This window comes from Corvus brachyrhynchos, unplaced genomic scaffold (assembly GCF_000691975.1).
Source record: "Corvus brachyrhynchos isolate BGI_N302 unplaced genomic scaffold, ASM69197v1 scaffold95, whole genome shotgun sequence".
Classification (NCBI taxonomy): Eukaryota; Metazoa; Chordata; class Aves; order Passeriformes; family Corvidae; genus Corvus; species Corvus brachyrhynchos.
Window position 1 is genome coordinate 876010 of NW_008238347.1, and position 9978 is coordinate 885987.

Genomic DNA, 9978 nt, shown 5'->3' on the forward strand with positions numbered 1-9978 from the left:
ACCTCCATGCCTGGGCTGGAGTTGGGAGCTGTGGAGCCTTGGACAGGGTAATTACAAGGCAGGGCATTGCAGAAGTGTTGAGCAGCAGCTCATTAGCACAAGGGCTATATGTCTGTAGTGTAATGTGAGTTAAGTTCTCCTCCTTGCCAGGACTAATTGCTGAGTATTTCGATAAACATTAGCTCTGCAGAAGGAAAGGGGTCAGGAGCAGCTCTTCAGGGAGATGTTATGTTAGGAAGCTGCTTTAACAGGCTCCCTTGTACTTCTGAGGCTTCATAAGGAAAGGCTGGGGATACTTCAGCCTTGATCTCCTAAACCGCTTTGTAGTCCTGTTTACAGTGGCATTATTTGTGTGCTGGAAATGATGTGTGTGCTGAAGTGCTCTGCTGGACTGGGGCAATGGGATCTTGACAGGGAGAGGCTCCCTTTTCCCAGCAGCTTTTAAGTTGTTTTTATCAGCTCCCAAAGAGAATCTTGGTGAAAAGCTCTTGAATTTTCGCTGGCTGGGAAACAAACAAACATATATTTAGAATATATGGTGCTGTTGAAGGGGGTGAAAGGAGGGGATTCAGAATTTGCGTTTTGGCCCAGCCTCTGTGTGTGGGAAGGGCCATGTGTGGATGGGGAGGTGTGAGAAAGTGCCTCAGCCAGGTGTGTTTTCCAGGCCAACTTTGGAAAGTCTCCCAAGCAAACTCATTTATCCCATCCCATTGTATTTCTATTTCAGTGTGCACTGGAGGTGACGTCAGGTATACATCAAGCAAATGGCTCAGGAGAAGGAAACTGTCGGGCAGCCATAAATTAAAGAGAGTTATGGGCGAGTTTGTGGGTTCTCAACTCTTAATACACCTTGCAGCTTTAGCACAGCAGTTGAGCTCACAGTGAGACAAGAGTTGACAGGATTATATTTTATTTTAAGAAGTTTATATTTTAAGAAGCCCATTTGCTGCTTTCTTCCTCTCCTACTTCAGTTTTTGTCTTGGAAACAAACGATTATGGAACTTGGGCTTCCTTGTCACTGTCTGAAGTGCCCCCTCAGGTCACTTTTTTTTGGTCTTCCCTCTTTTCCTGCACATTTAGGAGCATCTGGTCCAGAAGATGAAGTGTGGGGTTTTGTGGGTGCTGTGTGGGATGCTGGGGCTGGAGCTGGCCTTGCCCTCTCCCATGTACCTGCAGTGTGGAAGGAGGGCATGGAACAGCTCAGACCTGAGGTTAAATGTGTGCCCCACGGCGTCTTCACAGGATAAATCGAAGTATCTAGATGGCTTCATGATGTATTCCAAAATAGATGTCTATAAATATCTTCATTTTTTTATATATGCATAGATGGAGGGAGGTAGTTCTGCCCTTCTGCTCCACTCCAAGGACTGCTTGCAGCTTTTCATTTTTTCTGAGGAGAAGGGGCAGAGCAGGACAGGGCCTTGTCCCAGGGGATCCCTTCTCTGCTGGTGCCTGCAGGTGTGCAGGGCTGCTGGGGCCTGGGGCAGGGATGGCTCCCAGCCCACCACTTGTCTCCTGACAGGCAGAGATTTGGCACTCTGCTCTCATGGCAGGCTCCAGCTTCATTTGCCTGTGCTTTCAGCCACTTCTGACTCACTGGAACATCCTGAACAGCAGCAAAAGTGGCAAAAAAAAGGACAGAACCCAAGGACTGTGTGTGGTTTTTTACCCCAGTCTGTGCCTGGGGCCCCAAAGAACTCCAGCTTTCCTTGTTTTCCTTCAGCTGGGCCAGCTCCTTGCCCCTGGCACAGGTGAGAGAGGGCAGACCTGGGGTGAACCCTGTGCTGGGGGATGTGCTGGCCCCGAGCACGGGGTGACCCCTGGGGACACAGTTTAGCAGCTGCTGTGAGCAGGTCTGCCCGTGGCTGCTGGCAGATCTGCCAGAACCAGGAAAGCCTCTTTGCTGCTGCCTTTCTCTCTGCAGTACTCTGCTCCTCACTGCCAAGAAATGCAGTCCATTTTTACAGAAATTGTTTTGAGCCATAACAATATCCTGTAGAACAGCAAGCTCTTGGAGGTAGAGAGAAAGCAGCATTTAAAATAAAAAAAAAATGTATTCAACTAGAACAGTTGATGGTTTTCACATTCATTTATAATAGAGCAAAAGGAAAACCCCATGAATTCACCTTTCTGTGTATTCCTGCAAATTGGAATGCCTCGTGCCTTGTTTATTTGCAATTCTCCCCACATTTTTGCAGGATAAATCAGCTTGGATGCAACAAGAACCAGCCTCGTTCCTGCCAAACCCTCAGGGACCTGAGGACAACTAAACCGAGCTGGACCCTGCAGGATGGGCAGAATTTAGAGGCAGAACTTTGGTCCTGCTGTGCAGCCCAGCCCAGGGTAAGTCAAATGTTGATGTGGTCCAGCTCTAGCTGGGAACAGATCTGATCTGTCCTCACTCACTCACTCACTCACGGCTGGTCCTGTTTCCCTGCTCCCTTCCCTGCTGTGGACAATCCCGGGAGTGCTGCAGTGGGATTTGGCAGTGGAGGAGCTGCTCCTGCAGGGCTGGTGTGAGTCACTCCCTTCTAAGAGACCTCCAGAGTGGTGCCAAATCCCTGAGCCAGGCTCTGGGGCTGCTGGAGCTGAGCTGCCCCATCCAGCATTAGATGGAAGGTTGGGGTAGTGGTGCCTTCAGCCCGGCCCCTTGCATAGCTCCTGGTCCCTTCCAGTCCTTCCCAAAGGGTTCTGACCATGCAGGCTGTGGGGCTGGCCCTTGCAGGCTGACCCAGCCCTGCCTTCAGTCCCCTTACACTCAAATTTTGTGCTGTAAATGATGTGTAAATAATTACCCAGAAATGCAGCTGCTCTGAGTTACAAATGGGAACTTCAGCAGGTCCCTGGTCCCAGGTGAAGCTTCTGAGCAGTGCTCTGGTAAAACCAAGGAGCAGTGCAGGAGCAGAGGGTTCCTCATCTTCAATATCACACTGGCTGGTGACCTTTTTCTGCCACTCCACGAGTGAGGGATGCTGCCAGTTCCCAAATAAAGCACTCTACAAGTGGATTTGCAGTCAGGAATGAACAGGGAATGTGTTAGAGGCCTGTCAGTGCAGCTGTGTGGTTTCTGTGGAGAAAGCACCGGGTAATGTGTTAATTATCCCATTTTTATCCTGTGTGGCCTAATGCCATTCAGAAAAATAAAATCCTGTAAGGGGAAAAGAGCCCATGGAGAACAGTGTGTGAAACATCCCCATTTAATGTATGGCCCAGCACAGCCGAGGGGAATGTTATTGTTTGGTACTGGGCACGATAACGATGATTACCTGGGTGAGAGAAGCAGGAGCTGCTCCTTTAGCCCGTGTTTGCTGCCCGCCCTGAGTTTGAGGGAGGAGCTGAGCCCTTCCCAGCGTTTCTTTGCTGCTGGGTACAAATAAAAACTGAATTAATGGCAGAGCCTTCCCCAGCAGCTCCCATTTGTGAGGATGTCTTTGGGAACTCAACGGTAAATCAGTAATTGTGTGTTGGGAAATGGCAGAGACAAGTTCATACACATTTGTTATGTAGAGAGACCTCTCCAGGTGCTCCTCTGCTCTGCCATTACTGTAATACATGGTTTATTTTACCAGCTTGTGTATCTCACTGAGAAATGGATCTATCAATTTATGTGGGCATTGTGGTCCTCTTTCCATTCCTGTAATAGCTGCTGTATTTCAGCCATTTATGTACTGCACTAAACTCTTTTTTTTGTTCAGAAAATATTTTTGCCTTAAAACACAAGTTGCAGCAGATACAGTTATAGAAATGCCCCATTCTCTGGGAGCTTTCTTGGGAGTAAAAAGCTCATTTTAGCTCATATTTTTTAAGAAGTCTCTGAAGGCAATTAAAAAAGCAAACCCTAAAATTCTATGGAATTCTGAGTGCCCACAGTGGGGGTTAAAGTGATTTTTAGCTGTGCCTGGGGTTTTTCTTACCTAGGGGTATGATTGCCTGATTTTCCTGTCTAGTCAGGTCTGATGCTGGTGGGTCTGAAGTGCCCAAGGCCCTTGGGGAGGTTCAGCCCTGGTGCCCCTTAGACTGACCACATTTCTCCCATTGAATTTTTCCATTTCAAATTTTTCTAGGCCCATCCCAGCACAACCCTGGGACTTATTTTGCTCCAATGACAGGCACAGTTGTAGAAAAGTCTTTAGAAATTGAGCTAGAGACGTACAAAACTAAGGTCAAAAGGATTTTGGTGGAAAAGTGGGATGTTGGAGTCCTTTAAAGAGAGCCCTGAGAAAAGATGGTCTGCCCAGACTTCGTTTGTTGTCTGTCTAGACTTTGCAGCCCTCAGGATGTTTTTGTTTCTGCAGCTCTGAATTGTGAATGGCCTTTAATTTTTCTACCTCACAATTCAACAAAAGAGCAGGAGGAATAAAACAGAAGGAGGAGTAATGGCAGTGGGAACAGGTAGAATTGTGGCATTCAGGGGGTGTGACAATCCATCGAGGACGTTTCTATTGTCTCCAGTGAGTTACTTCTAAGGAGACAAAGCACGGGTGCAGGCAGTGACTCCAGGCTGTCCAGCCCCCTCTGGATGCATCCCTTCCCTCCAGGTGCATCCCTTCCTTCCAGCACCACCCACCTTGGTGTCCTGGGACACCTGGAGAGGGTGCCTTGATCCCACAGTCTGTGTCCCTGTGGAAGATGTCAAACAGCGTCAGTCCCGATCCCAAGGAACATCCCTGGTCACTGCTCTCCCTGCACATGGACAGCACCTGGAGCAGACAATTCCTTATCCCTGAGTTGTCCATCCACCAAATCCAGTCTCTCCAGTCTGGAGACAAGGATGTCACGTGGGCAGCATCCAGTGCTTTGCACAAGTCCAGGTAGCTGACGTCAGTCGCTCTTCCCTTCTCCACCAACGCTGTGACTCTGTCCCAGAAGGCCACCAAATTTGTCAGGTCTGATTAACCTCCTGTCTCCTTCTTTAATCTCCCCCAAACAGTTTTGGGATAAAAGATGTGCTCAAGATGAAAGAAAGAGCACCACTACACAAAGGCATTAATGCTCACAGAGCTCAGCAAGAGAAATGGAATCTTTTATCCCAGCTGGAGCATTTCTCCGAGTGAAGAAGTGACAAACTCATGATCCACTCCAGCACCATCCCTGAGGAGCTGGCCAAGCTGGCTGCAGCCATCCCAAGCCAGTCACTTGGACCAGTTTGGGTTTGGCTACTTCGTGAAATGCAGTAAAATGACAATAAAGTGGCTGTTGCAGGAACTTGAAGCAATTCCCAGGGGATCTCTTTAGAGGCTGCAGCTCGATCCCAGGTGAACAGGGCTGAGCTGACAGAGCCCTTCCCCTCCGTGGAGCACTTGTGCCTTGCCCTGCTGCACTTCAGGAATTCTCTGTCTGCAATTGCTGCTGCTTCTTCACCTTTGGGCACACCCAGCGCTGCTGGGATGCTCCACTCACCACAGTTGTTGCTTTGAGGTCTTCCCCTTTCCCAGTAAATCCCTACAGTACCAGTGCTCATCTTTGCCCCATTAGCTGTTCAAAAAGGAAGCGTGATCCTTGGAAAATGGGGAATGTGGAGTTGTTGGTGTTAGAACTGGGGCTGGAAGTGAATGCCAGTGTCCCCCCATCAGGCAGGAGCTGTATCCAGACACAGCTGTCCAGCAAACCCCTGGAATTGCAGGAGATGGGGAGAGGTTTGGAACAGTCACTGTGGTAACAGCAGGGACTCAGGATTCAGCTGGAATAAAAGGTGTGTTTAAGCCAGGGAAGTGGATCACTGTCTTACACCAATATTTAACTAGAGAAATAGATTCCTTCAGGAATGTGTGTAACTCAGAGCTGTCTGACAACATTACAGAGCTGAGGGATCCAAAAGCTTCAAAAATCTCTATATAAATAGTGTTAAATAGCGAGGTTTTTTCTGTAAATTTAACTGATTTTTTTTTCCTTTGAAATTAGGGGATGTTCACAAGGCCATGCACAAAATAAGTATGAAAATTGTGGATATTTCAGATGAAAATCATGGAGATACTTTCTCAATGTGGAAGTGGTGCCTTGAAAACTATTTGGGAAAGTTCCTGCTCGCTCTCCATGGAGGATTTTGGCTGCTGTGCTTAAGAGTGAGTAGAGCTGCTTTGCCAGTTCATTCTGAGTTTTAACATGGCGGTGAAAAAATGTTTTGAATGATAACATTCTCTGATGGGGTCTTAACTTCCTTTGTATTGTTAACCAAAATTAAAATCTGCATTTTTATGCCAGCAAAGTCTCCACAGGTAAAACTTTAATGTACAACATATGGCATATGTATTTTAATAATTCAGTGCAATTGTGATGGAAAAGAAACCATTGGTGCTGGTATTTGAGCCTTAATGAACATTGTGGCGCCTTTAATCACCTTGATCTTGTTGGCATTTCAGAAGAGCTGGGTCTGGAAGAGGTGATGATAATATTTTAATATTAACATCAAATATTCATGAAGCAACAGCAGTAGTTAGTTCTCACATATTACAACTTTGATATTGTTTTAGTACTTACTCCATTGCTCTGGAGGTGGCGATGGTTGGACTCATGATCTTAAAGGCCTTTTCCAATCTTAATAATTCCATGATTTATGACACCTTCTAAAGCACTGCCCTGATCCCTTCACTCAGTTCTAACAGTCCCAATGATATCTGTGGATGAAGTTGATTTATGTTTGAGTGCGGGGTCAAAGAGCAATCAAACAGATCCTAAATAGTGATCAGTTACTCAAGAAATACCCATGGGTAAATAATAATAAATAAATTAATAACTGGTTGTTTTAATCTTATTCTCAAGTAGAAACCAGTTATTCTTTATGGCTCATGAAACAAATGTGGCTCAAAAAACCTCAAACACTTGGTATAAAAAAAAATATATTTCACTGATTAAAGAAGAATTAAATTATAATTTGGTTCTTTTGGACTTTGTGTGCTGTGCTACAGGTGTAAGACTAGGAGCTCCTTAGTTTACATTTGTACCTCTCACATTGACTCTTGGCTTCTGAGATGACTTTGTTATTCAGAACTGCTCCAATCAGTTCCTGATTTTACTGTCAGCCTGAAAGGAGCATATTTGAACTTCAAAAAGAAGAGTTGAGGGGGGGAAAAAAGATTCAAAAATAGATTCCTGCAGAAAGTATAATCAGGAGTAATTTTCTTTTTGCAGAAATACTGCAAAACAGACTCTGCTTGTTCTAAAGCAAGGGAAATATTGGAAGATCACTCTCTAGTGGTAGCAGCCAAATAGGTTTTTGAAAGTATAGTGAGTCCACAGCAATTTTACATCTAATTCTGTGTTTTCCTCATAACAATTTACTGTTTGTTTTCCCCATATTTTCAGTGTCACTCGCAGGGCTTGGTGGAGCAATTTTCCCTTAAACAACAGTGGGATTGTGGTGCATGTCAAAGGGAAAGGAGGGCTCCGGGGGAAGTTTTGATCTCCAGAGCGAGCTCTGCTCCCTGGGATCAGCTCCTGCCAGGGAGAGCTGACACCCCCCGAGAGCCTCTGGGGCAGGAGCTCTCTGAGGGGGAGCAGACTCACAGAACAGCAAGGAGATGCTCTGAGCCTTCTCTTTGAAGCCATTGCTCTCAGGTTTCATTTTATTAATTCATTCTATTACTTACTAATAAAGTGATCTTCCATTGGAAGGTGGAGGGAAGGTGTTTATTCCGTGGGGGTGGATCCTGAGTCTTGTTCCAGAGCTGGCTCTTGTGGGAACGTGTTGTGCTTGCTGCCAAATTTGGGGGGTCAGCACTCCATCTCCTCCAAAGTGACATTCAGGGGTGCTGATTTAAACCAACCAAAGCTCCAATAGTCTTCAGTCAAATGTGATTTTAATTTGCTGTGCCAGGCTGCCTCCTTGGGAGGCGTTAATTGCTGTATTTGGCCTGTGAATTCTGCCTGGGTGGATAATGGGAACTGATGTTGGTCACTGTGAGTGAAACTGAGAAAAGATCTTTTCTGACACGGCTCAGTCCATGCCTAACATTGCTGATGGAAATTTAAAGGAAGTCATCAAGGATTCCCAGTGCAATGAGAGAAATGCAGGAAACTCTGGCCACAATTAGGCTGGATGGCAAAAGAGTTGGAGCCAGAAGAGACAACCTGTTTCCTAAGCACAGAAGGACTTTTTCCAGGTATAAATTCTGAATTTAAACTGTAATATTTAAAGCAGTTTAGTCCTGGTGAGGAGCAGTTTAGTCTGGGAGGAGATTTAGATTGAACTAAAAGTTACTGCATTCATCAAACCAGCTCCAGCAGACTTGTTTTTAAAGGCACCAAATGTAATTTCCAGAAGTGTTTATCTAATCACATCAATGGGATAAGTGCTTGGGCGCTTCTCAAAATACCACTGGGAACTTCAGGAAAAATCTGAACTGTCTGGAGCATGGATAGCTGTGGTTTTTTATGGTCATTAATATTGGGTTTCATACCACAGGAGCTGCTGGCATTGCTGATTTGTCACAATGTCACATTCTTGTTGTACCCAGAATATTTAAGGTTTGTGCCAGTGTCATTGTGGACACCTCAGTTTGCAACCTCATTTCAGATTCCCTTTGTCCAGTGCCCGTCAGTGAAACATCTGCTGCTCATATGAAATGATTCAGTCACTTAATCACCCCAGAGCATTGATCTGTCTATAACCTTTTTTAGAATAAAGATTTAATGTCACTCTTGGAGGTTGTAGCTGATACCTCCAGTCTGGTCTTGCTGCAGTTTAGGAAAGCTGTTAACACATTCTTATCTTTTGAGAGTTCTTTTTTAAATACGAAAGGTGAGCAAAAATATCTTTTATCTCCATTGTCTTAGCAAGTGTTTAACTTGCTGTTGAGTATTTCAGGAAAAAGGAGTCAGATATTATGTTGAAGACACTGATCTGCTTTTAAGACACAAAACTGAGTAAAGAAAGATGGTCAAACACCCAGAGCAGATCCTGACCCTTTCTAACCAGTGAGGAGGTGAAGTAACAGCATTCCCATTTCCCTCATTTTCCCTGGAGCTGCTGCAGGTTTGGGATCAGGATGGTCCCCAGCACTGGACTAAAAGGGTTTTGTGGAAGGCTCCAGTTAATCACTGGGATCTAGGGCATGCTTTTCAAGGCTCTGCAGCCTGGGAGAATCACCTGCATTCATCTCTGTCTCAATAAGGTTTGGATGGCAGAATTGCTCTGCTGCCCTGCAATTGAGTTAACTTGACAGCCAGAGTCTCATTGTTATTGGCCAATACCATTAATTTTGATGTGACATATTTCTTGCTAATGGGAACATTCATATTATCAGTATTTTCAAAAGGCAGGAGGAAGGAAAAAAGCTCTCCCACAACACTATCAATATTTCCCGGGCAGGCAGTGCAGGAGGGAACATTCTGCTTTCTAGAGCCTTGCTTTTATTGATTGCTAGAGGTCTTAAAAACATTTTCACCTTTTTTTCTGCATACTTTTCCCCTTCAGAGGCTGCAAGTGCACGTGAAGAGGAAAACTAACATAAACAGGTAAAAAAACATGGAAAAGCAAAAGCAACTGTGTTTCTGTGAGGAATCCTGAAATACCAGATCTGTTTGGGCAAAGGGAGCACTGTGCAATAGAAACAGCTCAGTGGGGAAGTGAAGTTTAAAGCAGACTAAGGAATAACTCCTGGACACAGGAGTTATCTGGATTTGTAATGGGTTGGAGTCCTGCTTTTCCTTGATTCTTGTGTGCTGGGAATAACTGGGCTGGTTTCTGTGGGGTGGCAGGGGCTGCTGTAGAGATGAGCACAACTGGGAATTTAAACCCCAGAGCTGCACAGGAACTGTGGTTCCATGAAAGACCAAAGCAAACTTTCCTGCTGCTGCCAGGCAGGGGCTGGGGTGGGCCTGATGTTTATTCAGCTCCCAGGAGCATCCAAGCAGGAATTCTGCTTCAGAATGCCCTGGCAGGTTTGTGAGCTGATCGTGTGTCCTTCCCCCTGAAAGCTCTTCCGTTAACCTGGGCAATGGATTTGTTCTCTGCTCTTGTCTCTCCTAAATCAGAGTGGA

At 45.6% G+C, this 9978-nt stretch overlaps 1 long non-coding RNA gene across 1 annotated transcript in view; it reads left to right on the top strand.

The window, feature by feature from the left end:
* The window catches only part of LOC108446959, a 15345-nt gene extending 5884 nt beyond the window's left edge, over positions 1-9461 (top strand). The window contains exons 2-4 of the long non-coding RNA XR_001862300.1: positions 2199-2343; positions 5902-6062; positions 9413-9461. This is a non-coding gene — a long non-coding RNA (uncharacterized LOC108446959). The remainder of the gene's footprint in view (positions 1-2198; positions 2344-5901; positions 6063-9412) is intronic.
* Positions 9462-9978: the final 517 nt, after the last annotated feature.